This window comes from Tursiops truncatus, chromosome 1 (genome assembly GCF_011762595.2).
Source record: "Tursiops truncatus isolate mTurTru1 chromosome 1, mTurTru1.mat.Y, whole genome shotgun sequence".
In the NCBI taxonomy this organism is placed as follows: Eukaryota; Metazoa; Chordata; class Mammalia; order Artiodactyla; family Delphinidae; genus Tursiops; species Tursiops truncatus.
In genome coordinates this window covers 81270852-81298060 of record NC_047034.1, presented here as the reverse complement: position 1 = coordinate 81298060, position 27209 = coordinate 81270852, and the positions used below count along the sequence as shown (strand labels likewise).

The window sequence follows — 27209 nt, the reverse complement described above, 5'->3', positions numbered from 1 at the left end:
TAAAACCACAAGTGACAGAAAGTTCTATTTTTTAAAAAAGGAAAAAAAGGAAGGGGGCATTAACCTCATTCTCTGTTGTCAGCTGAAAGAAAGCGGAGGGCAAGGCATTTTGCCTAAAGATAGCCTGACACTGCGTGCTCACAAGCACTGATGTTAATTGCTCCTAATGCATCTTGAAATACTGGGTGGAAATAGCAATGCCTTCACTAAACAGCCAAGTCAGAGCTCAAAGTGCCACTAAACAATCTTCCTGGTAGAAGCTTCCTTCTTGGTGATTACCCTCCTGTGCGGGCGAGGATCCCCAGAGCTGAAGACTAGGAATTGCTTACTCAGGATACCGTCTGTCTTTAAAAAATACAGAGTTGACTCTTATATGTTGAGATGGCGTGGTGAAGGGGTAGGCCCCTTAAGCTTTCCCCACAGGTGGGTGCTCAGAACCCAAGGGGTGTCATCTAGCGTTAGAGAAGGGTCTGGACTTGCACCCACCCGCACCTGGAACTCTGAAGGCTGGTTCATCTGGGATGAAAAGTAAGATTCATTCAGCGAACATTCTCCTTCCTCCACAAACCCCCACAGCTGTGCTCGCTTATTCTCCGGCTGACAGAGAACAGTGGACCTGGAGAAGGGTGCCTGGGTTTGTATGATCTGCACTTACTGACACTCAACTCTGGTCAAGTTACTTCACCTCCTTCACCCTAGGTTTCTGGTTTGTAAAAAGGGATTGCAATAGCATCTGCTGTCGCAAGGAGCTTGTGAGGATTAAACGAGCTGATATGTAGAAAGAACTTAGCAAAATGTCTGGTACTTAGTTCTCAGTGCTCATTAGCTATTCTCTTCACTGATTATAAACCTCACACAGTCCAAGGAGCCGGGAACCAGGAGCCAGAAATTCGAGCTTTCAGTCCAGGCTCTGCTGCCTACGCTGTCTTTTGACCTCTCTGGACCCAAGTTTCGTCTTCTGTAAAATGGGGTTGGTCAGATGAGTCAGAAGGTCCCAAACTGCTGTGCTTGAATTACTCCAGAAGCATTAAAATCCAGATTCCCAAACCCCATCCCAGAAGATTCAGTCTCCAAGCATCGGTGTGAGACTGGACTAAATGAGTTCTAAGGGCTCTTCCAGCTCAAAATTTTATGACGGATCTTTCCATCATAAATGGAAATTCAAGATCCAACTCCTCTATCCAAGTCCACTTCTGATTTTGATTGGGAGGACCCTCAACTACAATAGCATGTCACCAAGATCAAAAGAATTAGAAGAACCCATCATTTCCACCACTATTCCATTCTAAACTTAGTCCTGACCGTGTCAAGAGGCTCACCATCCTTCCCACCCCAAGCCTTGAGCATCTCATTGCTCTTCATTCCTCCTTTCCAAAATCTCAGCAAGTCCTAATTTTTTTGTTTGTTTGTTTAAACCCAACAACAGCCTTAGATGGGCTTCTTACACCCAACTCTGGCTCAGCACCTGTGCTCTTCTCTCTCTGCACTCTCTCCCTTTGCTAAAGAATGGAAATAACCCAGAGCCTCTGGGTAGGCAAGGATTTTAAGCTCAGGCTGAACACTGTGGCACTTGTCATGTTGGAGTGATTCCTGTGAGTTAGATTGGCTGACCCCAATCTCTCTCTCACTCTCTCAGTGTCCCAGGGCAGCCGGCTGGCGGCCAGGGCTGGCTGCCACTTTCAACCATGCTGTTGCCCAGGTGGAGGACTCTTAAGAATTTGGCTTGGCCTCTCTTGTAAAAAAAAAAAGAACATTAGTTTGATCATAGAGCCTCCGTCCTCCTACAGGGGAAGGTGTGTCACCATAGACTTAAGATTCTAAGGATTAAGCAACCATGAGCTTAGAGCGGAACAGAGCCTTCTGGATGTGGAGGTGCTCTTTCTGAGACATCTGTTACCCCACTGATCACCCAGCCTGTCTGGCCTGGTCTGGCTGGCATGTTGCCTGTTCCTATAAAAGAGTACAAAGACATTGGCCAACCTCACCCAAATATATATGGGCCCGGCTGACAGTTTCCAAAAGTTCACTTTGAAGTTAATTATTTGGAACTCAGAACACAATTCCCCATAAGAGTAAGATAATACATGGTGATTATATTTCCAGGCTGACACACAAGTCTATTTAACCCTTTATATGCTTAAAATACTACATATTTAAGAGGAAAAGAGCAGTCAGCCAACAATACAGTTGAAACACCAGTGATTAAGTAATACTGAAAAATAACATTGGGACAGGATTTTTTTTTTAATGTAGCAAATATTTAGTTAACATAAAGCACTGTTCTATGCCCTGAAGTGCTGGAGAAAGCAGGCATGCTTCCTATCCTCATAGAATTTGCACTGTGTTGATTCTTCTGTTCATTGTCTGTCTTTTCCTGAGAATGCAAGCTCCCTGTGGGCCAGAATCTGGTCTGCCTTGTCCTCTAGTGTACGCCAATGCCTAGCAAAATGCCTGGCGCAAAGAATGTGCTCAGTAAATAAATATTTGTGGACTTGGCTTCACGTCATCTGGATGCGACAGGAGACCTGGAGCCTAGAACTTCCATGAAAGGAGTTGCAGACTGCAAGCGGCACCAGGCACCTTCTAGAAGCAAATGAAAATCCTCTCAGGAGGGAGATCCTATTATGATTCTACAAAGAAATTTCCAGCATATAATCATATATAACCAGGAAATAAGACAGTATGAGTGAGAACCAGTAGAAACTGCAGAAAACTAAAACAGGCCCACACATCCTTAAGATATCAGAGTTATCTGACACAGCCAATAGAATAACTATGCCTACTAAAATTCAAACTGGAAAATTTTGTCAGAGAACTGGAAGCTGTAGAAAGATCTAGAGGAAGAGTATTCCAGGCCGAGAGGAAAACATGTGCAAAGGCCCTGAGACACATTTGAGGGAGAGAAAGTCAGTGTGGCAGAAGCAGAGTGAGCGGGAAAGAGAGAGAGTGGTGGAAGGTGAGTTCAGGAAACAAGGCAAAGGCAGATCATGTGAGGAGGGGAATTTGGGTTTTATTCCATGTGTCAAGGCAAACCATTGGATGGCTTACAGCATTAAAGTGACATGACTTACTTTACTTTTTTAAAGGCCAATCTGGCTGTTGTATAGGAAATAGGCTACAGGGACACAAAAGTAGAAGCAAGAAGACGAATTAGTAGATCATTGCAAGGTCCAGGTGGGAGATGATGGAGGCTTAGACTAGGGTGGTGGTGATGGAGGTGGTGAGAAGTGAATTCAGGATATACTTTGAAGAGGGAGCTGACAGCTCTTCCTGATAGATAGGACATGGGGTATGGGAAAAAGGCCAGAATAGCTCACCGCCCCTGTGTACTCTCTCTATGACCCCGTTCTCCCCCAGCCGCCACATGGTCTCTACTTCTCTCTCAGTAGACAGCTTCCTAATGGTAATTTTCAGCCCAGTCCTTTTTTCTGAGCTTTACCCCTATGGAGCAAACCGCCTTTTGAGACCTTAGACTAAACATGCCCAAAACTTAGCTCGTCATTTTTCCCTCTAAACTTTTTTTTTTTTTTTTTTTGAGGTACGCGGGCCTCTCACTGTTGTGGCCTCTCCCGTTCCGGAGCACAGGCTCCGGACGCGCAGGCCCAGCAGCCACGGCTCACAGGCCCAGCCGCTCTGCAGCATGTGGGATCCTCCCAGACCGGGGCACGAACCCATGTCCCCTGCATCGGCAGGCGGACTCTCAACCACTGCACCACCAGGGAAGCCCTAAACTATTTTTTTTCTCCTCAATTTCCTATCTCAGTTAATGATACCACTTTTCACTGGACAAATCAGAACCTTGGGACTAATTTTAGACTTCTCACTTTCCAGGTCCAAGTGGTAACAGGGACTGGCGACTCTACCTCCTTCCTTAACATCTTTCAAAGCTGTGTGCTCCTTTCTGTTTTCATGGCTTCTGCCCTTGCTCAGGCTTCATCACCCCTTTCTAGACTCTTGTCATGGTTTCCCACCTGGTCTCACTCCCAGCCCATGCATCCTTCTAAAGTACACATCTTTCTAAAGTGCAGGTGGAACCCTTCTGGAGCTTCCAATTGCTTACAGAAGATTCAGACCCCTTAGAATGGGTTACTGGCCTCTCCTCCAATACCCCCATCCCCACGCCCGCCCTGGAGCCATTTCCAACTTCTCTGTGCCCTTGATTCTTCCCACTATGATATGATCTGGTCTCACCCAGTTACCTATGGCTTCCTGGATGCGCCTTTATATATGCCGTCATCTGCCAGGTATGCCCTTTCTCCTCCCACTACCATCAAACGCTCACCCTTCTAGTAGGAACAGTTGAAGCATCAGCTTCTCTATGAAGCAGACTTCCTCCCCTCTCCTTGCTTGCCTCCTCCCAGCACTGAGTTCATCATCTAGGAAAGCTCTGTGTAGACCTCTAGGCTAGCGCTTTTCCACTGATTAAGGTTATGTGTTTACTTGTGTATTTTGTCTAACGAGTTTCTTGAGGTCAGAGACTGTCTGATAGAACTGTGTCTTCCCCTCTCTGCATTGAGCCTGGCACCTAGCCGGCACTCAACTAAAGCTCTAGTGGCTAGGTGAAGGAGTGGTTATGTGAATACCCTGGACTGTATCCTCAAGCCCACAGAGTGGACCCCCAGCCCCTGAGCTCCAGGAAGCCATGGCAGCCAGGGGTTGGGGCATTTCATGAGTTTTATTCTGGGTGACTTTATCCATGGCATCTGCTTCTCTGCCCAGCTGCTCTGGATGGATGGTCCCTGCAGACAAGTAGGAGGTCAAATTTTTTGTTCCTACTTGTGCCCAAGAGCCTTCCTTTTTAGTTCCATCCACAAAGTCCCCAGGCAAGGGACATAGGCCGTCCACCACCCCTGCCCATCTCCCTGGGATCCCCAAGTTCCACCCCAGCCCAGACCTCACGGCCCTTGGGACTTAATCAGAGACAGCATTTCTACTGGGTGGCTTTGGGTAAAGCTGACAATGTTTAGGAGCCCACAGTTGTGCCTTAAGTTCACAGCACAAATGACCATACATGGATATTAACAAGCTTCTTTCATAATCACTTGTGATTTCTATAACACGTCTCTGACACCCGCCCCCCCGCCCCCCGGTCCTCTTTCCACTCTTTTCCTCACTTATAATTTTCTATTTATGGAAAAAGTGGTAGGGAGCAGCAGAAAGGGAAGAAAAGAACTTGGAAAAGAGAGAATGAACCAAAGAAGAAAAATTAGGAAGGGAGAGGAATGAAGGAAGGAGCAGAGGGAAAGAAAAGGAAGAAGGAAGAGAGAGAAAGAGGGAGACAATGAGAGAGAAAGAGACAGAGAGAGAAGAAAGGAAGAAAGAAAGAAAGAAAGAAAGAAAGAAAGAAAGAAAGAAAGAAAGAAAGAAAGAAAAAGAAAGAAGAAAGAAAGAACCTTAAATTAAGTAACCACACATGTCTCTAAGAAACATATCTAAAGTACCTCTACTTAAACAGCAGGGACCTCATGGCAGATATTATACGTTTAATGACTAGAGAAACCAATCACAGAACAAAGCCCCTTTCTTTGTGAGCTGTCATATGATAACCCAAACACAGTAGTTGCTAGTTTTCTGCAGACACTACCCAACCACAGCCGTCTGTCTTGGTCCTAGACTGTTTAAAAAAAAGAAGAATTTTTTTTTTTTTTAAATATGTGCGTGTGTGTATCAGTCACAAGACCATCGCAACAATGGCTGCCCTGTGGAATTCAGCTGGGTTGTCCCAGCCCACAGGCCGCTCCTGGCCGCCAGATGTCAGCCAGCCAGAGGTTCCCTTTCATCCTCACCCACCGCAGAGCCATTCTGGTCTGTGCAGTGGTGAGGGCTGACAACCCTCTCCAAGCTCCACCCCAGATCTGAGAGAGGCCTGATCTTGCCTGAGGCCAGCTAGGGGTGCAGGGTGAGGGGGTGGGGAGGGTGAGAGCAAAGCCTCCTGGGAACGGAGATGGGGTGGCTCAGGGCTGTTCTCAAAGCTCAGCACCTGCTGCTCATTAAGAGGCTTGTTTTCAACCTAGGAATCCAGTCGTGACCACCAGGGAAAACCAGGACAGACCTCACCGCCAGGGTTTGAAAGAAGCACCAGGAGCTGGGGTGTGTGGTGGGAAGCACACACGAGTCCTCCGCCCGGAGTGCTTCCCGGGTGCTCGTGGGTCCTACTGTCGAGGCAGGAAGCAGCTGGATGGCTCCGGACCCCACTACTTCCACCGCTTCCTCCATCCCTTTCTCTCCCAACGCTTTCTTCTTCTCTTCTTCCTCCTCTTCCTTCTCCTCCTCCTTCTTTTTCCTTTCACACTGCAGATTTGGAAGAGCAATGGAAGTCCAGCAAGGCAGTTGGAAGGCTCACCACGCTAAGATGTCGCCCAGAGGGCCCCAGAGCTCCCAACCCCACCTCTGGGCTGTGAGAGAACACCGTAATACAGTTCAGCTTTCGGGGAAGAGCTTCTTCCTTCACTGGCTACGTGTCCTTAGATAATTTAGTTACCCTACCAGCCTCAGTTTCCTCACCTTCAAACTGGAGGTAATAGCACCTGGTTCACGTGAGGAGGTATCCGAGTGCTTCGTTCACAGGGTTAGCACAGGGAGCTCAGGGGTGATACGGTGGGTAATATCTGTAGCACGTAGTAAATGCTTAAAGAATTCCGTCATTTAACGGATATGATTAACACCTACTAAATGTCAGTCCGTGTTCCAGGTGCCGGGAGAAAAAACAGACAAAAAGAAAATCCCGATCTCCTGGAGTTAATATTCTAGGAGGGGGAGACAGACAAGAAACAAGTAAATAAGTAAAATAGGCAGGATGTTAGATGATGAAAAGGGCTGTGGAGAGAATAAAATCAGGGAGGGGATAGGAGTGCTGGAGGAGGGGGGATTTGCAATTTTCAATCCAGTGGCCAACACTCCCTGGAAAGTGATATTTGAATAAAGAGCTGAAGGAGGTGAAAGAGCCCAGCCTGCAGATGTCTGAGGGAAAAACCTTTTGGGTCGGGGGTGGGGTGGGGGTGGGGGAGGGACAGCAAGTGCAAAGGCCCTGAGGCAGGAGTGCACCAGGTGGGGCTAAGAAGCATCTAGGAGGCTGGTGTGGCTGCAGCTGAGTCGGGGTGGGAGAATAGTTGGAAATGAGGCCAGAGAGGTAATGGTTCGCATGTGCAGGAGGGTAGGGTGGTAACAGGGAGTGCAGTCATGTAGGGACTTGTTGATCATTGTAAAAACTTGGGAGAGTTTTAAGGAGAGGAGTGGTATAATCCAATTAAGGTTTTAACAGGAGTGCTCAGGATGATGGGTTGAAGGTAGACCACAGGGGTCAGAGTGGCAGCAGGGAAACTAGTTAAAGGCCAGTGCAGTAGTAGTTCAGGGGAGAGACGGCGGTGTCCTCGATCACGCGGAAGAAAGGAGGTGGTGAGAAGTGGGTTGGATTCAGCATATGTTTTTTAAGGAGGAAGTGACAGAATTTGATGACGGATTCCATGAGCAGTGTGAAAACAAGAGAGGAGTTCTAGAATGTCTGTGAGAGTTTTGGCCTGAATGAAATTGCCATTTAGAGTAAATGCTCTGAGTTCTGTTTTGGATATTGTGAGAGACTGTTGCCTCAATGGCTCCCAATGAGTCATGCACTGGGGCTTGTACCCTGGGACTTGCCCTCTTAGAAGGCTGCCTCAGCCATGTGAGAAGCACAGACTGTCCTGCTGGAGAGGAATATGGAGGACGACCAAGAGCTCCAGCTAATGGCCCGACATGTAAATGAGGGCATCTTCAACCATCTGGTCCCAGTAGAGCCTCCAGAGCATTTCAGTCTCCTGAGTGATCCAGCTGGTCCAGCCCAAAATGCCACGAAGCTTTAGGGTTTCTGATAAGCAATAGATAACTGGTACAATCACGTGAAATTTGAAACGTCTTATGGACATTCAAACTGGGATGTCAAGTAGGCAGTTGGATGTATGAGTCTAGAATCCAGGGGATGTCCAGGCTGCAAACACATCTTGGGAGTCATCAGCATATCAATGATAGTTAAAGCCATGAGACTGAAAGCACCAACGGTGTGTGTATAGGTACAGAAGAGGAGTCCAAGGACTGAGGCCCGAGACACCATAACATCCAGAAAGGAAGAAGGATTGCAAATGTGACCGAGAAGGACCAGTCGGTGCAAAAGGAGAAGAACCAGGCATGTGTGGTGTCCTGGTACCAAGTAACAGACTGTGTTACTGGTAGAAAGAAGGAATCAATTATGTCAAATACTGCTAATGGATTCAATAAGATGATGACTGAGAATTGACCACTGGATTTAGTCCACGAACGTTTTTAGTTAGCTTGAGAGGAACAGTTTTAGTGGAGTGGTAAGAGTGGAAGCCTGCTTACAAGGAATTGAAGAGTGAATGGGAGGAGAGGAACTGGAACCACGGCCATAGAAATCCCCTTTGAGGGATTCTGATATAAAAGAAAAATAGGAAAATGCATCCATAGTGGTAGAAGGATGTGCAATCAGGGAAGGTGTCTTAAGGTTGGGAGCATGTTGTTTATGGATGGGAATGATTCAGTAGAGAGAGGAAAATCAAGTGATGCAGGAGACAGAAAGGAGATTCGCCGGATGATGGCCTTGAGTTGAGTGGAAATAAGACGCAGGGTATAAATGGAGGCACTGGCCTTAGCTGGGAACAAGAATGGACCATACATAATGTGGGAGGAAAGGCACAATACGTGGGCACTGACGTAAGCTAGTGAGTAGATGTCGGTAGAAGTATACGAAATTTCACTGCTTATGTTTTCCTGGCAAAGTCATTGGCTGAACTTGAGGATAAGGGAAGGGGTGTTGGAAGGTCAAGGAGGAAGGGATAGAAATGAATGGTAGCCATCGTATGATCTCCCTGTGAGCGGTGAGCGTTCCCATCCTACCCATTACTCTCCAGGACTACTTTAGGACACTGGTAGATCCAGGCTTTATATAGCCTGGAATGTAGAGTGACTTTGGTAGGCACTACTGAGCCTAGACAAAGCCATTTCTTACTTCCTCCTTGACACAGAACCCAGTTTTGTTCAGATACATGGTGGCCACATGCTTAGGGGAGTCTGGGTCTTTTCCCTGACTAGGGATTAGACCCTAGTCTAATTGATTAGTGTGAGCTGATCAAGATAATTCTGGTCCCTCTGCCAGCAATTGTTGTAGGCCTGGACATGTGTGGCGATTCTGATCAATAACATGTGAGGGGAGATCTGTTGGCAGTCTCTTAGAAAAGATTTTCCCTTATGATATAAAGAGAATCCTAGAAAGGATATTTCTTCTCTTAGCTCCCCTGTGTTATCTGAGTATAGAACCTGAGTCTGAAAGCAGCCACACTGAGGCCAGGTCTAAGGGGGGCCCACATGGAAGAAGGAAGGTCTTTCATGACATCACTGAGGCACTGAATTCAACCCAGGAGCCTCCCTAACTCCTGCCATCTTAGTATGTGAGATATTATCAACTAGTTTCCTTATTGACACTGCCCTTTTGTGTTGGTTCATCTGTGTTTTGCAACTGGAAGAAATTTGATACCCAGAATATCAGCAAAATAGTTGCAGAATTTAGCTTGGCTTTATTGAGGACACCAATTCAATTCGATGCAACATAGAGAAAATGAGAACAACGTGCCAGGCATGGTATCAGACACAGATGAAGAAAACTGCCTTACCATAAATTACTTATAACAAATCTATGTGTGTTTGTATTGGGGGATGGGAATAATAAAATATAAAATGACTCTTCTAGAAAGCAGAATGTGTTAAGTGCCTTGAAAGAGATACAGGAGGTCAAAGAAGATAGTGATAGCATCCATTGGGGGAAAGTGGGCTAGTCTCCATGAAGGAAGTAGAGTAGAAGCCGGGTCTTGAAAAGTAGGTAGGATTTTTAGAGACAGAGTGAAGGGCTTTCCAGGTCTAGAAACTAGGAGTCTGTACTAGGAAAGGCAGAATCCAGAAAGTGGACTGGTCTGGAAAGCCAAGTGGAATATCCGGTTCAGCTGGCATATGGATAGTGTGTAGAGGAGGGGTGGAAATAATGTTGAAAAGTTACACTGGGTCAGGATTTGAGACGCCTTAAATAGCAGGCCAAGAAATGAGGGTCTGCTTAGGTTGCAAAGGGCGGCCCCTGGGGATATTCTCAATAGACAGGTAACAGGATCAGAGCTGAATGTGGGGAGATCCATCTTTAGTAGACGGACTGAAGCCTGTTCTTTTTTACCAAATAATAACTGTTTTGATTATTTGCCACACCCTCAACACACACAGACATTAATATAGATGCACCTAAAGCCTCAGCAAAAACAAACAAGAGAGAATTACATTCTCAGACCCAAGCCATGGGAGGGAGGAACAGGGACAGATCATTTGCCCCGGTCTTGTACAAACCTCTCCAACCCTTCTTCCTGGATTCCGCTTGCCCCTCTTCTTTTAGGCTCCCTATAACAGGAAAGAATCACCATTCTGTTCATTTATTTATTTATTTTTGGCTGCGTTGGGTCTTCATTGTTACGCGCGGGCTTTCTCCAGTTGCGGCGAGCGGGGGCTACGCTTCGTTGCAGCGCGCAGGCTTCTCATTGCGGTGGCTTCTCTTGTTGCGGAGCATGGGCTCTAGGCACACGGGCTTCAGTAGTTGTGGCATGTGGGCTCAGTAGTTGTGGCTCGTGGGCTCTAGAGCACAGGCTCAGTAGTTGTGGCGCACGGGCTTAGTTGCTCCGCGGCATGTGGGATCTTCCTGGACCAGGGATCGAACCCATGTCCCCTGCATTGGCAGGTGGGTTCTTAACCACTGTGCCACCAGGGAAGTCCCCCCCACCCCCCATTCTGTTTACAATCTGCCCCCAGAGCCCACATTTGCACCAGGACAGTGGTTCTCTATCTTCTAGTCTCTAATGTTTTATACAGTGGAGCTCCTATTAATCACGGTACCCTTTTCAGAACACCATAAAATATTGATATATTTAAGTCCAAAATACAGCCTATGATTTAGCACAAAATTAGATATTTAGGTACTGTATGCTTAAGTTGCTTAGAAATGTTAAATTTAATTAAATTTACAGACACTAACACCCAATATAAAACCACAACCATAAGCCCAAACACCTGTCCATAGAAAAAACAAGCTGTCAAACTAAGTGCTGGCGGCTATGTCTGGGTCCATTAATATTCATTTGCTACTTGCTAATTCTCTCTGTCATCTGCTAGCACTGGCCAGTGGACAAGCAGTAACAGGTGCCAAAGATTTAATAAAAATGTAGAGAGCAAAAAACAAAAAACGGGAGAAATTCTATTCATTAACTTAATTTTCTGGGAATTAGCCTATTTCTTCATTCATTCAACAAAGACTGATTGGGCAGTTACTGTGTGCCAGGCACCGTGCCAGGCGGAGGAGACACACAGAAGTAAGGTGCAGGCCTGCCTTCCAGAAGATGCCTAGTCATGGCTGCGGTCGAGAAAACGCTAACAGGACCAGAGGAAGTGAATGCCGTGGTGGAAACAGTGGAGGGACCTACGGAGCCTAGAGCCCAGGGCCAGGGAGGGCATCCTGGAGGATGAGCCATGAGAGGTAAGTCCTGAAAATAAGCTCAGGTAATCTCAGCCAGTGCTGGTCAGAGACCAGCACAATGTTCATGGCGTCACTGGGGAGGGCAGGGCCACTACTGGGTCACCGACGTTTACATTTTGTGAGATAATGATCATACAAAATATCATAATTTTATAGATGAAAGGCCTTTTAGTACCTGAAATTTAAAAAGAAAGAAAGAAAGAAAGAGAAATCAGAAGTTCATAACTTCATTACAGATCTAGAAAACAAACTTATGGTTACCGGGGGGAAGGAGGGGGAGGGACAAATTGGGAGGTTGGGACTGACATATACACACCACTATATATAAATTAGATAACGAATAAGGACCTACTGTATAGCACAGGACACTCTACTCAATACTGTGTAATGACCTATATGGGAAAATAACCTAAAAAAAGAGTAGATATATGTATATGTATAACAGATTCACTTTGCTGTACACCTGAAACTAACACATTGTAAATCAATTATACTCCAATAAAAATTAAAAAAAAAGAAATATACAACTTCAGAAAAAAGGAACGTCCTGTACTTGGTATAATTTTAACTTTGTGAAGAAATCATCACATTGTTCTTACTTGTCTCACTTGGCTGCAGATTCATGAAAACATGAGTCCTAGAGCTGCAGTGGGGAGAGAAGCTGGGGAAGGCGCAGCAGCAGAGCAAAGGAACGTGGACAGAGGTGCTGAGGCGTATGGGACCTTCGTCTTTCTGGGCGCCCTGGGTTTGGGGGAGGGAGGGGAGTAGAGGCAACTAGCCCCCAGGGCTGTGTCATGACCTTCCAGGGCATGCTTTCCTTGGGGGTGTGTAGGGAGCAGGTCTTCTCCTATAAAAATATTACAAATTATGTTTTATGACTATGTTGGAATAAAGAATATAATCTTTGACCCTAACAGCTCATTTTTTCCCCTTTGATGTTAAAAGAAATTAAAACATTTTTGTGGGCCCCTAAAAGTATTGTGGACTTAAGGTTCTTTGTCCTCTATGCCTAATGGGTAAATCAGGCCTGACAGTCCTAAAACTAGGGGCAGCATCCCGTGAGGTGGGGTGCCAGAGGGCCTCTGTGTCACCATCAGGACCTTGCTGGTCCTGCCTGTGGAAAAGTCGGGCCCTGCTTGGGGAGCAGGGGTGTACCAGAGGAAAGTTGAGGAATGAAGTCACAAGACAGCCAAATACCATAGAGGCGTGTGGATCTGGTAAATGAGCACAGCCAAGACTGGATACCCCAGAGGACAAAGGGCCACTTGCCAATGGCCAGTAGGACAGCCTGGCCTCTTCCGGCTTCAGGGACTAGACACAGCAGGGACCAGCCCTTCCTAGAAATTCTGCCAGATGGTCTAGCATCCTGGGCTTGGCCTGATCTACATTTTATCAGCCAGGGCCAGACCAAGCCTTTCAATTCAGAGCCCCTCCCTCTACCACGATCCTTCCCCAAATACCACCTCTACTGTGGACTGGATAAACCAAGGCTAAATTTTAGTCCAGCTGACCCTTTCTGTCCAAGTCTCAGGTGTGTTTATACAAGGTAGGCATTGGGGCTGTGACTGGTGCTTTTTCCCTTGCTTGGCTCAAAGGAAGTCTTGTGTAGGGTATACAGGACTGGAGGGCAGGGACCAAGGTCGTTTAAATGCATAGGGCACTTGAGGTCGCTGATGGGAAGACACGAGAGGATAGAAAGAGAGAGAGAGAGAGAGAGAAGAGGCACAGAAGGAATCCACAGCAGGAGCCCAGATGATGTTTTTGAAAGAATGATGTATCCTTACAAATATATGTGCTCTGATACATTACCCTAATTTTTCTAATTTAGCCTAGGTAAAAGGATTCCAGAGACAAATGCATAATAATAAAAATTGAGGGAATCAAAATGGACAAAATGTAAATGTCTAACTAGAATAGTGTCTAAATAAGTAAATAGGATTTTCATGCTCTCTGCTAATGTCTTTCTGCCCAGTATTTTTGTTGTTGTTGTTGTGGTACGCGGGCCTCTCACTGTTGCGGCCTCTCCCGTTGCAGAGCACAGGCTCCGGACGCGCAGGCTCAGCGGCCATGGCTCATGGGTCCAGCTGCTCCATGACATGTAGGATCTTCCGGGACCGGGGCACGAACCCGTGTGCCCTGCATCGGCAGGCGGACTCTCAACCACTGCGCCACCAGGGAAGCCCTGACTTTTTTTCTTAATGACACTGATATTATCAAAGAGTTCAGCTGGTTATCCTGTGGAATGTCCCACGATCTGGGTTTTACTGATTATTTCCTCATGATTATATTCAGGCTGAGTGTCTGAGACAAGAATACTACACAGGTGAAGCCGTGTGCATCCCACTGCCCACATCAGGAGGCCATAACGTCAGTTACCCTCACTGTCTGTGATACCAACTTTAAAAATTTGGCTAAGGGAATGTCTATCAGATCTCTTCATTGTAAAGATAACTTTTGACCTTTGTAATTAATAATTACACTGTGGGGGTTTCTCTGGTGGCGCAGTGGTTGAGAGTCCGCCTGCCGATGCAGAGGACACGGGTTCGTGCCCCGGTCCGGAAAGATCCCAATGCCGCGGAGCGGCTGTGCCCGTGAGCCATGGCCGCTGAGCCTGCGCGTCCGGAGCCTGTGCTCCGCAACGGGAGAGGCCACAAGAGTGAGAGGCCCACATACCAAATAATTACACTGTGGGTGTTAAATTCTTTTTTTTCTTTTCTTTAGGGGCCAAAAATCATCTACTTTTCCTGAAAAAAAAAAATCTTCCCTCCGTTGTCCTATCAAAAACCTCGCCGACAGTATGATGTGCCTTAGAGCCCATACTAGTATCCAATAGGCTGCTCCTACAGCAGGAAGCTTCATGATTGTAATAATGAATACACATAACATTTCCTAAAGTTTTTGCAGCATCTCACAGGTTACAAAGCATTTTCACACTTATTACAGCTTTCTATTTCCCCCAATTTCCTTTTCCTTCTATAAGAAGGGAGACTGTTTCTAATCACTCATTCATTCATTCACCCACCCATCTCTTCATCCCGACCACATTCAGGCACGGAGCTAGAGGCAGGGGGCTTTCGGAGATGAGTGAGGGGATCAGGTCCAGGGGAGGAGACAAACACACAAACTGCAGTAGAGAGACATGCTCTGGTGAGGAGAACGTAGGGAGAAAAGGGACCCACCAGGAGAGAATCACAGGGAAGTAGAAACAGAGCCTCCAGCCTGCCCTAACCATGGCCAAGTGAGAAAACATCTTTCCTCCTTTTTAAAGTCTTGTCAGTTGGGTTTTCCGTTACTGCCGCCAAATGTGTGCTAACTGATACAGTAGCCTCACTTGCAGATGAGGAAATTAAGCCCCCAGAAGCAAAATAGTTTTGCCAAATGACCCTCAGCTAGTAAGTACCTGAGGTGCTTCTTGATCCCGACGGCCTGATTCCAAGCCCCACGTGTCTCTGTACCCTGTGCTGGTCCCCTAGGGGAAGAGACAAGGGAATTCCCTCTGGTCTGAGCCTTGGTGTACTCCCTGACACCCCTCTTCTGCATGCAGAGCGGAGATGGCCAGACAGAAAGGAGATGCCCAGGGACACTTATTCAGGTGGCATGAGTGTCAGTCGCTTCCTCCCAGTAGGCTGAGCGACGGGCATTTCGGAATAGGAAGCAATTTCCTTAAGTCCACCGGTGTTCACATAGACAGATGGGGCGGGTACACAGTTAATCAGCCCACACGTCAACAGACTTTCTGAAGGCCACAGAGGGCCCCATGTAAATAGGAATCCAGTGCCTAAGTTTCAGGGAGCCTGATTGGGTGTGGGAAAGACTGAATGGCTCTGGGAACAGGAGTTAATGGGTGGGAGGAGTCTATTGGACTTGGGGTTGGAGAGTGGGCACATTGTAGCAAAGAAGGAGCTTCAGCAGCAAGCTGTGAGTTTGAAGTATGGGGGCCATTAGGTGTGAGCTATTTGCAGACAGAGAGAGAAAAGGTGAGCTTAGCCGCGCCGTTCTAGGTGCAGCCTTGACGCTGAGGACTGGCACCCTCAGTAGAGGCTGTGAAATGATGCACAGGGTTATCCTTGTAGAGGGGAGGGCCCAGAGTCAGAAACATTTAAAGTACATCTTTGGAGCGTTAAAAGAGGCACCAAATGTATAAACGTGAAGGTCAAGAATTCTAAACCCTTAACCACGAATCATCCTGCTTCCCCTTAAGTAATTTTGCTAGAGTACGCTGGTGCAGCCTGTATTTGCTGTGGGGTGCGGGGTGGTGTGTCTGTGTGTGTCTGTGTAGGGGAGGTAGTGAGAGGGGGAAAACGTGGCGTTTTTGCCAGCATTTGCTTTTTTTTTTTCTTAATTTTGGTCTTTTTTTTTTTTTTCTTTCCTGCTGTTCTCCACCCCTACAATAAGCTGAGGCAGTGTAAGTTACAATTTATTAGCTGGTTGCTATGGGTTACACCAGCGCTCCACAGATACTCCCTTCAGAAATAGTAACATTTAATGTAATGTAAAACAGAACTACCTCATCACCACTTGGTTGGCTTCTGCTGGCTTGTAATATTATATCCTTCCCTGCTGAGATCGAAGCCTCGGGAAATTAGCTGGTGTCATTATTTTATTATGATGATGGGTGTCTGCCATACCCCTTGTTTCATGAAAAAGAGAGTTTGCAAACCAGAGTGTCTGCAGGATCTGGGGTGCTAACTTGCAGGGCCACGCAGTGCCTGGAGACGGAGTGTTTGTTTCATCTTCCTGTTCATTATTTAAGGCAGTCTTCTCAAAGCCTAGTCCCTGTGAGTCGGAGGCCGCTTATCATTTCAGGGAGGCTAGTCATAACTACTGATAGGTTTTATTTATTTTGCCATCTGTATAATATTTGTAGCAGGCTGGTTAACAAAAATGTGTGGGCTGGTAAATTTTTAGGATAATATTTAGCTATAAGGGTGATGTAAAAGAAAATGGTTAGGAGATGGCAACCCTGACTATAGTCATGCAACTTAAAATAAACCCCATGTAAGAGAGATAGGCATTTCCAGGTCACCTACGTTCTCCTTTCTGCCCACCATCTCTCCGTCAACCACCCACCTCACCTCTACCCCACCCAGAGCACACTGCCAATTGCTTCTCACTCACTTCTCTCTGCTGCTCACGGAGCCGTGTCTCTTCTACATGTGGGTCACCGGGTCAGACTACAAATGTGTTCTTGCTGGGTCCACGTCTGTAGGAAGAGTGCTGGGGTAGTAGAAAAAATATGGGATCTGGAGCCAGACAGTCCATGTTCAAAGCCTGACCCTGCCACTTTCTGGCTGCATGACCTTGGGTACATCACAACTAGTTGAAGCCTCAGTTTCCATACTGTAAAATGGGTTAACAGTATTTGCCTTGAAATGCATATCCTTAGGATGAGAGGGGAAATGTATGTTAAATCACTTAGCACGGTGCCTGGCTCATTGTAGGTGTTTAAAAAGCAGTCCCGCTCATCTTTTACTTGTCTAGAACGGGGGATATTATTGTTCCCTCTGCCAGCTTGTCCATCTGGGCAACTCCTGTTTTTTGTTCAAGACTCAGCTCACACACAACCTCTTTTGTAGTCACCCTCCTGCCTCCTGCTTTCAGACACTTGTTTCCCCTGCTCTCGACTCCACGTGGCACCTCGCAGACCCCTGTTGTAACAGGCGCCCTCCGGATTGCCAGTCTATTTACAAGCTTTCCTCCCGTGGGTTCTGAGCTCCTTCAGGACCGGGACCTTCCCTCATCCATCTCTCTTTCTAGCACAGATGTTTCCAGTGAAGTTTGTTGGATGTACAGATGAGGTAAGGAAGGAACTAGTTCATTAATTCATGTTCACTTAACACTACACCCAGGGGATAAAAGTCGAGGCTCCAGTCTACCGGCCAGGGGCCGCCGCTAGGACTAAGGACCAGCATATGCCGTAGTCTCTATGGTTCAAAAGCCTTTGGCAGCAAGGAACAAAAGATGCCGCTTACAATGGCTTAAAAATGGGAACATTTATTATGCCCGGAACAGGAAGTCCTGTTCTTCAGTAACGCCATAAAGGACCCAGGGTCTACAGCTGCACTCAGGCGTGGTATTCAGATCAAATGGCAGTATCTGCTGCTCTTTTCACGATGGGAAAACCTCTTTTAGAACCTCTGACCCTCACCTAGTAGACTTCTGCTCATGGCTCTGGCCAGAATTCTATTACTTGTTCTTTCCGTAGCCACTTACTAGCACAGGGAAAGGGACACCATGATGGCTCGTAACTCATGGTAATGAGTAGGACAGGCTGCCAAACAACACTGAGTTTCTGTGAAGAAGGGAGAAGCGTGGGGGTGAGTTTATCATGGCTGCTGTGGCGTTCATTCATTTATTCATCCAACAGATACTTGTTAAGCGCCTACCATGCACCAGGCAACGTGCTGGAAGCTGTGGACAGTTGTGAATAAGAAACAAAAGACCCCTTCCCGCAAAGAGCTAACGTTCCAATGGGGAACGGGACAGTGAACATGTCAGCAGGTTAACAGGAGAATTACAGATTGTTGGGAGTGCCAAAAAGGAAATAAACAGGGCAGTATAGCAGAGAGAGAACAGGGGCTACACTAGCCTGGGTGGTCAGGGAAGGCCTCTCTGAGAAGGTAACATCTGACGGAACAGGGAGCACACGTCAGGTGAAGATCAGGAGGAAAAGTACTCTAGGCAGAGGGACAGCAAGTGCAAAGGCCCTGAGGCAGGAATGAGGTGATGGTGTGGCTGGAGCAGAGTCTGTGCCTAATGACTGATCAAATGTTGCTCCTGGAACCCAGCCCAGCTCCCACCCCAGGCTGGAAACAGATGACTGGCAACAACTCTGGCTTCCCAAAGCCTCTCCTGCCCAGACTTGCAGCCCCACCCAGGTCAGAGGCACAGCTGCTGAGGCCACAGGACAATAGGCAAGCTGTGAGATCAGCCTGTGAAGAGAGGGACAGCCACCGTGATTCTGACAAAGGACCCACACATCAGGTCAAAGGCTTCTGCCTAATCTGTGTAGCAGAGATTTCCTCGGCCACAGCTACCTGGGGGTATGAACAGACAGGTGCAAGGTAACCATGGCACTGCTTCCTGTGTGTGTCTTTCTGTGTCCCCCATGGGCTCACAGCCTCCCCCATCGTGCCAGGGCGGGCCCAGCTGCTCCTCCTTTGCGTGGAAGCAGGGGAAGGCTGCTGCTCGGTGTGACAGCTCTGCGGGATGAAGAGGCAGGGCCTGAAATTCTGGGCTGTTGGTGTAGGAATCTCTCCCACCTTTCTGTAGCCCAGTTTCTAGGTGGGCATGAGGATGGACTGATAGATGTGGTCCCCATATCTCATTCCATTTCAGAGGCTGGTCATTCTTCTTCTTTCCTCGTCTTGCCAACAGTGAAAACCTCTCTGGGGATTTTCACCTGCTTCTGCCAGGTTCAAGCTAGTCCTGCCCGTCATAGCCCGGCCAGGCCAGAGCAGTGTGTCCTCCTCCCCCTTCCTCTGTCAGCAGTGACGGCAGGCTTGCTCACGGGGCTTCCTCTGGAGGCTGGTCTTTTTGCCTCCGTCTTCCAGGCAGCTACCTCCCCAGATCCATGTTAAGTAAACGAGTGTAGGCTCGTGGAGTGTCCAAATGAGGCCACATTAACATCAGTACCCCGTCCCTGTTCACGGCCCCAGGACACCCACCTGCCTGGTGTGTCTCATACCCACTTTCTGGAAGTCCCTGGGGATGTCTCAGCCATGTCTGCAAATCGCTTTGCCTTCCTGGACCTTTGGCTCTTGGCAGTCAGTTTGGGAGTACAAGAAGGAAAACACCTCCCTGCCCCCAGTGTGACAATACTACTGGGCCCTAGAACAGGGTCGCTCAGCATCCGGGGGGCTGGGAGGAGGGCGAGACACCCCAGCTGTCCTCTTGCCTCCAGGGTGGCTGGTTGCCGTAGAGACTACCACACTGGCCCCAGGACCACTGATTCCTCCTGACTTGGACCTGTGCCGCTGAATCTGCCAGGCTCTGTTCTCCTTGAAGTTAAACCATCTTATAGGAGCTTCACATTTGACTTTTTTTTTTTGCGGTACGCGGGCCTCTCACTGTCGCGGCCTCTCCCGCTGCAGAGCACAGGCTCCGGACATGCAGGCTCAGCGGCCATGGCTCACGGGCCTAGCCGCTCCGCGGCATGTGGGATCTTCCCGGACCGGGGCACGAACCCGTGTCCCCTGCATCGGCAGGCAGACTCTCAACCACTGCGCCACCAGGGAAGCCCTTCACATTTGACTTTTGTCACCAATCTCCCTGCCTCCTTCCTCTCCTTGTCCCAAGTCTGCAGGCAACCCCAGTGGGGGTTCTTTCTCTGGAGATCCGGAAATCCAGGTGGGAAGATGTCACTCCATCATTCAGACGTACCTGAATCTTAGCTCTAACCCAGCCTGTTGTAGAATATTAACAGCAAAGGGAGTTGAGGGGGGGGTGTCCCTAAGATCAACTGCCTCATTCTGCAGATGAGCCAACAGAGGTCTAGAGAGGGGAAGTGGTTGAACTCAGGACGTGGACCACAGAACTCACGGCAGGATGGGGCTAACCACGTCTCCTGACTTTCAGTCTGGGTCTCTGTTTACTGGATCATCTGCCCTCTCCCATTCAGAATTTTACAAAAGTCCTTCTATCTTGGAGCACCTCCTCCTTCAGCCCTCCCCCAACTTTGTATGACATCTGAAAAGGGGCCCAGCTACGAGTGGCATGGGTGGTCTGTCTTGAGGATGAAGACCACCTTTGACAGTCCCTCTCCTAGGCCAAGTAGGAGAATCAACACATATTTATTGAATCAGATTAGGGAATAATTTGCTATTTTCTACTTATTCTATAGTATATTAATAGGACTCCTGTGAAAATAAGAATGCATATATTCTGCTCAAACAATTAGATTAAACAAACTATGATTGTTATTACTGCAGGACTTAGAGCTTCTGACTATGGCCATCTAATAGGAACCTATAATAACTCCAGAAACTGTGCTCTGTACCACATTTTGGGAAATGCTGCATGAGGGAAGAGGCATGGAAAATCTGAAGCTCCCTTGCTCCTCGAACAGGGTCTCCTGGCTCCCTAAGACAGCCAAACCCCTAATTACTCTCGGGAAATAGCGTTCCTACTCCCGGTGAAGCTGTCTCTCTGTGGCCTCAGGGCTGCTGCAGGGCAGGGTGGAGTTCAGATCACACCATTTGCACAGGTGGGGCTTCTGGAGTGGCTGAGATGCTTCTGCTCCTTGCCCCCTGTTTCTTGGAGCAGAATTTAAGGAAGTCAAACAGGATTTTGACCCAAGAGACCAGACATGAAATGAAACCTATTTTCCAACGGGCATTCTTCTGGCTTTTCCTCCAAGTGGGATTTTTGACTGTAGGATTAGGTTTAAACATTGAATTTCAATTTTGTATACACATACCAAGAGGCCCCAGGGCAATGGGGACATTTTAAATGAACACCAGCCTAAGTCCTCTACCTGCCAAGTGTTCGATTAAGCTGCTTAGGTCTGTTTCCACCATCCTGTCTTTCAAATATTTATGTGTCAGATTATAGGCAATCTTCAAAGGCAAGGATATGCAAATCTGTTCTATAAATCAGAGAATAACACAGCTGCTGTCTTCCTCAGAGTGACAGCTCACGAATGCCAGCATTTCTGCCTGCGGAGGGGGTGGTGGGAGGTAGGCTTCTTGCCCTCAGACAGGCCTGGTGTGTGTGTGTGTGTGTGTGTGTGTGTGTGTGTGTGTGTGTGTGTGTGTGTGTAGTGAAGGTGGGGAAGGGAGTGGGAAGTTCTTTGCCTTTTTGTAGAACAGTAGGTTTTATTTTTCGTTTTTTAAATTTCCCAACAGTGAAGGAGTTAACTTATTCCATGAACCGTAACAAACTACCAAGGGATAGAACCTCTCCAGGGATCTGAGGCACCCAGGAAACTAGAGAAGAGGGTGACTTTCAGTTTGGGAGGAAATGTACCCAGAATGTGACGTAAGGGTGACGGGAGAAATCAACAAGTAATGCCTTTGAGAATTCCAAAATGAATTTAATTTAGTCGAAATGAGTAAAAAGGAAATTGTGCCTTGCAAATGCTCGTGCACATTAAGCTCCGGCCCAGGGTCTTAACAATCTGTCAGGACGGGCCCAGTGTGCTGAAGATTATACCTTCGTGGGCTCTTTTCGGCTGTTGGCGTGAACACATGGATTTGGTACACTGGTGTTCCCTGACAAATGCACATCCACCAAGACCAAAGCTGGAGTTTCTGGTCCTTGCCAAGCAGCTGGTTCTGGCCTCGTGTCACCCTGTGGAAGCACCTGGGGAAGGCTTTAGTCAACAGGGTGCAGAGGCCCTGGGAAGTGATGTGTACGAGGAAACGTGTTGGGAAAAGATTTGCTGGGTATTAGTCAGAATTCTGCTGAAAGTGACTCAAACTCACTTAGGCAAGAGGGGAATTTTCAGGGTCACAGAAGGGAGTGTTGAATAACCAAATTACGGGGAATAAAAGGGCATATAGTTGGTCTTGGGAATAGCTGGAACAGCTGGAACACTGCCAGGCTCTCTTCTATCAAATGTCTTTAATTTTCCTCTGTGCTGGTTCTAACATGGCTGGCAACAACTAGCAGATTCTGTACCTAACACCTTCACCACTATAGAAACTATTCTGTACTGAACAACTTTTGTCATGATCAAGTCCTATTTCAAGTTATCCTAGGGAAGAACTATGATTGGCCAAACTGGGATCAGGTGTTCATGCCTGGACCAATCAACCATAGGGAGGGAGGGGGCATGGGGTTATATAAAAACATGGCAGCTCTTAAGGACCTCATACTGATAAGGAGAGGCCTTTTTAGCAAAAGGAGTGGGTAAGTTTTGGACAGACAATCCATTGACATCTACTATAGCTAAGAGAGGACCTGAAAAGGGACCAGGGAAGATAATGTGATGAATGAATTATATATTGGAATTCCATTGACCTCCTCCTTGAAACTCAGTGTTCCATAGGATTCCTTAATGACACTAAATTCACCTGGTTTGTCTTTTTCTTTTTCCTGACAGCTCTTATTCTTTCTCCTTGATTGCCCTGGATCCTCCTCTTCCCTGCATTAAGGATCTCCTCAAGATTGCAGGCCCTTTACAATCTTGCCTCTAGAGAAGACCAATAGACTCTTTCCTTCCATGCATAAAAATCACTCCCTGTTACAACCTTCCCCTTATCTTCCAGAAGAAACCTACACTTGAATTTCTGTTAGCTACTCAAAGCGTGCCCCTTGAATCAGCCATGTCAGAATCACCTGGAAACTTCTTGGAACTGCAGAAAGTTGGGACTTGTCCCAAAACTACTGAATCAGTCTGCATTCCAACAGGATGACCTGGCAAGTTCATTAATCTGAAACTCATTGCTTTGAGCAGTTGCAAATTGAACTCGTAGCCTTTCTGCTCTCGACAGCTAAATAAATATTTCTTCACAATCGTCGCATGAGGTCAAAAGCAACTACATCTAAAAACTCAGATTCCAACCCTCAGAATTACTTTTCTCAATACTTGTCTTCACTACCTATATCCAATCCATCACCAGTTTGTACCTATTCATCCCACTGTCTCGTTGGTCTGCTTTTCCTAACCACCTACAGCAGGCTCTAACAGATACATTTGCCACTCATTTATAAAACAAGCCTAGTAGTACTATGCCTCATTTACATATTTACATACAAATTTAATGTGCAATTATATTCATTCTGCTAGGAGCAGTTTTCAACCATGGCTTTGTGAGCAGTTGTAAGGGATATTGCAAACAATATATTAATAATTATAAGGTATCATAATTTATGAACAATTTATATTCTTAAATATATTAGTTGGGATTAAAGATTATTTCTAAAATTATGTTGACTAACCTGCATTCTAATATGCTATAACGAGCAGCAGAGAAATTGGTAGAACAATACCTTTCGGGCTAGGAATTGTACATAAGAGTATGTCTTATATATAAACATCATCTATCACAGGGGTCAGAAAACTCTGTAAAAGGCTAGATAGTAAATATTTTAGGATTTGTGGGCCATATGGTCCCTGTCACAGCTCTTCAACTTAGCCATTACAGTGAGAAAGCAACTACAGACAATATAGCTTGGTTACAGTAGCTTTAAAACAAGACTTGAATAGTTCAAGTCCTCCAATTTTGAATTTCTTTTTCACAGTTATTTTGGCTAATATAGGTTCTCTGCAATTCCATATAACTTTTAGGTTTAGCACGACAATTGCTAAAAAATAATCTGCTCAGATTTTCTTTGGGATCGTATTGAATCAATTTATGGAGAACTGACAGCTTAACAACACTGAGTCTTCCAATTCGCAAACAGGGTACGTCTTTCCTTTTTTTTATATAAATTTTTTTATTCATAAATATTTTCCAAAATGAAAATAGGTTTACCAAAAAATGTCCCTTACTGGGGAGGTCGGAGCTTGCTCCTTGCCCTTGCTCCTGGGCCGCCAGGATGGGAAAACTTCGGGGCTCGCTCCCTGCTTTCTAAAGGGGGGCGGGGAGTCCCATCAATCTTCCAGGGCAAGGCCCTCACCTGGGCAGAAGGATCAGCATGCCAGGGAGAGGGGTGGGGTGGAGTGAGGGGCCGGCGCACTCAAAGGTGAAGTCTTCCTTCTTCCATGATCCCCACTTCTCCTAATTAAAGTAGGTTTAGGTGCCCTGCCCCAACTGGACGGCGGTGGCCTCGGGCTCCTTGTGCCTCTGGAAGCATATCACGTATCTGGTATGGAATTGCCACGACTGTTTTTTTTTAGGGCTTTGGCTGCCTGGTACTGCACCTTAGTGCCCTGCAGATAGAAGAAGATGAAGGAGAGCGTCTCTGTCCACAGACGCTGGTAGAACCCTGCAGTGTGCAAGTGCGGGGGCAGCACCTGCTGGTGCTTGGGGATTCGGACAGGGGCTCCTGGGGAGGGACTGCCGGATGCGCTCACAGTCTGAGGGGTGAGGAGTGTGGTACCAGGCGGCCTCCTGGTTGAGCTCTCCTTGGTGAGGGCCACAGACCCCAGTGGACACACATCTGGTAGTGGAACTGCCGTGGTGCTGCTCGGGATGATGTCTTGCGCAGTCAGGTGCAGCATAGGCAAGGGGTCCTCAGTGCTAGAGCTGAAAGCTGCTGGCTCTACCATGGACTGGAAAGAACTCAGAGGCCCGGGGCCTTGATCTCCAGGGTGGTGCTGAGCTGCCTTGGCCTTGCTGAAGCTAGGCTCTGGGGAGCTGGGAGGATTCACAGGTAGTAACACCAGGAGCTACGGCCCCATCCCCCAGGTGGTTCCCTGATCCTGGGATCACACAGTACTGGGTTCCTTTGAGGTAGGTTGTGGGTCCAGATGGAGGATCCAGAGCCTGGCTTTTGGCATTTTTGCTCCCACTGCTGCTAAGGGCAGGGTTTTTTTTTTTTTTTTTTTTGTAGTTTTTAGTGTACAGGTCATGTACATGTTTGGTTAAATTTATTCTTAAGTATTTTTGGTGCTGTTGAAAAATTCCATTTAAAATTTTATTTTCCATGCTTATTGTTAGTATACAGAAATACGTTCAATTTGTTTTGATCTTGTATTCTGCAACCATACTAAACTCACTTATTTTTTTTTCTTATTAGTTATCCATTTTATACAGAACAGTGTATACAGGTCAACCCCAATCTCCCAATTCATCACACCACCACCACCACACCCGCTGCCGCTTTCCCCCACTTGGTGTCCATACATTTTTTTCTCTACTTCTGTGTCTCAATTTCTGCTCTGCAAACTGGTTCATCTGTACCATTTTCTAGGTTCCACATATATGCATTAATATACGATATTTGTTTTTCTCTTTCTGACTTACTTCCCTCTGTATGACAGTCTCTAGATCCATCCACATCTCAACAAATGACCCAATTTCGTTCCTTTTTATGGCTGAATAATATTCCATTGTATATATGTACCACATCTTCTTTATCCATTCGTCTGTCGATGGGCATTTAGGTTGCTTGCATGACCTGGCTATTGTAAATAGTGCTGCAATGATGTATACAACTCTTAGAGGAAAACATAGGAAGAACATTCTTTGACATAAATCACAGCAAGGTATTTTTTGATCCACCTCCTAGAGTAATGGAAATAAAAACAAAAATAAACAAATGGGACTTAATGAAACTTAAAAGCTTTTGCACAGCAAAGGAAACCACAAACAAGACGAAAAGACAACCCTCAGAATTGGAGAAAATGTTTGCAAATGAATCATTGGACAAAGGATTAATCTCCAAAATATATAAACAGCTCATGCAGCTCAATATTAAAAAAGCAAACAACCCAATCCAAAAATGGGCAGAAGACCTAAATAGACATTTCTCCAGAGAAGACATACAGATGGCCAAGAGGCACATGAAGAGATGCTCAACATCACTAATTATTAGAGAAATGCAAATTAAAACTACAATGAGGTATCACCTCACACCAGTTAGAATGGGCATCATCAGAAAATCTACAAACAACAAATGCTGGAGAGGGTGTGGAGAAAAGGGAACCCTCTTGCACTGTTGGTGGGAATGTAAATTGATACAGCCACTATGGAGAACAGTATGGAGGTTCCTTTAAGAACTAAAAATAGAATTACCATAGGATCCAGCAATCCCACTACTGGGCATATACCCAGAGAAAACCATAATTCAAAAAGACACATGCACCCCAATGTTCATTGCAGCACTATTTACAATAGCCAGGACATGGAAGCAACCTAAATGCCCAACGACAGATGAATGGATAAAGAAGATGTGGTACATATATACAATGGAATATTATTCAGCCATAAAAAGGAACGAACTTGGGTCATTTGTAGAGACGTGGATGCATCTAGAGACTGTCATACAGAGGGAAGTAAGTCAGAAAGAGAAAAACAAATATCGTATATTAATGCATATATGTGGAACCTAGAAAATGGTACAGATGAACCAGTTTGCAGAGCAGAAATTGAGACACAGAAGTAGAGAAAAAAATGTATGGACACCAAGTGGGGGAAAGCGGCAGCGGGTGTGGTGGTGGTGATGAATTGGGAGATTGGGATTGACCTGTATACACTGATGTGTATATAATGGATGACTAATAAGAAAAAAATAAATTAAAAAAAAACAAAACAGAAGGTGAATTCTGAAAACCACAAATGGTAAGCAACCTGGATCCCGGGTAGTATTTATGAAAGAATTGTTTCAAGGGAATTTATGAGTACCTATAAAAGGAAATAATGATTACTAGGAGCCAGTACAGATTCACCCGTAATGTTAAGGTGTTGTAACCATTTTCCTTTCTTTTTGAGAGGACTATTAAGGGGATTCTGAGCCAGTGTCTGTGTTTTAGGAAGAGAGCGACACTGTTCACTCCATCTCTGACCTCATAAATTAGAAGTTATAAATTAGTAGCTTGTGGTTCCCTGTGTTTCTTTGGCTCTGCCCACATTTTATGATGCTTCTGGTGCAGTTGCCAACGTTTAAAAAGAGGAAGTGTGGCAGATCATATTCTTGCCCCGATTACCATCTCCCCTCCCACCAGTGGCCACGTGAACAGCTATGTCTCCCTGTGCGGGGGTGAGGCGGTGGGCAATCACCCTTCTCCTCAGTTGCTCAGGATTGGCCAGGGTGCTTGCTTTGGTGGATG

General features: G+C 46.5%; 2 long non-coding RNA genes across 2 annotated transcripts; both read left to right on the top strand.

Annotated features, from left to right (window-relative positions):
- Nucleotides 1-11228: 11228 nt before the first annotated feature.
- On the top strand, nt 11229-12465 carry LOC109547332 (uncharacterized). Its single transcript, XR_002173042.3, has 2 exons — nt 11229-11551; nt 12170-12465. It is a non-coding gene; the product is annotated as an uncharacterized lncRNA (long non-coding RNA).
- Nucleotides 12466-18484: 6019 nt separating this feature from the next.
- Nucleotides 18485-23013, top strand: LOC109547295 (uncharacterized). Its single transcript, XR_002173025.3, has 2 exons — nt 18485-18615; nt 22596-23013. It is a non-coding gene; the product is annotated as an uncharacterized lncRNA (long non-coding RNA).
- The last annotated feature ends 4196 nt before the right edge of the window (nt 23014-27209 follow it).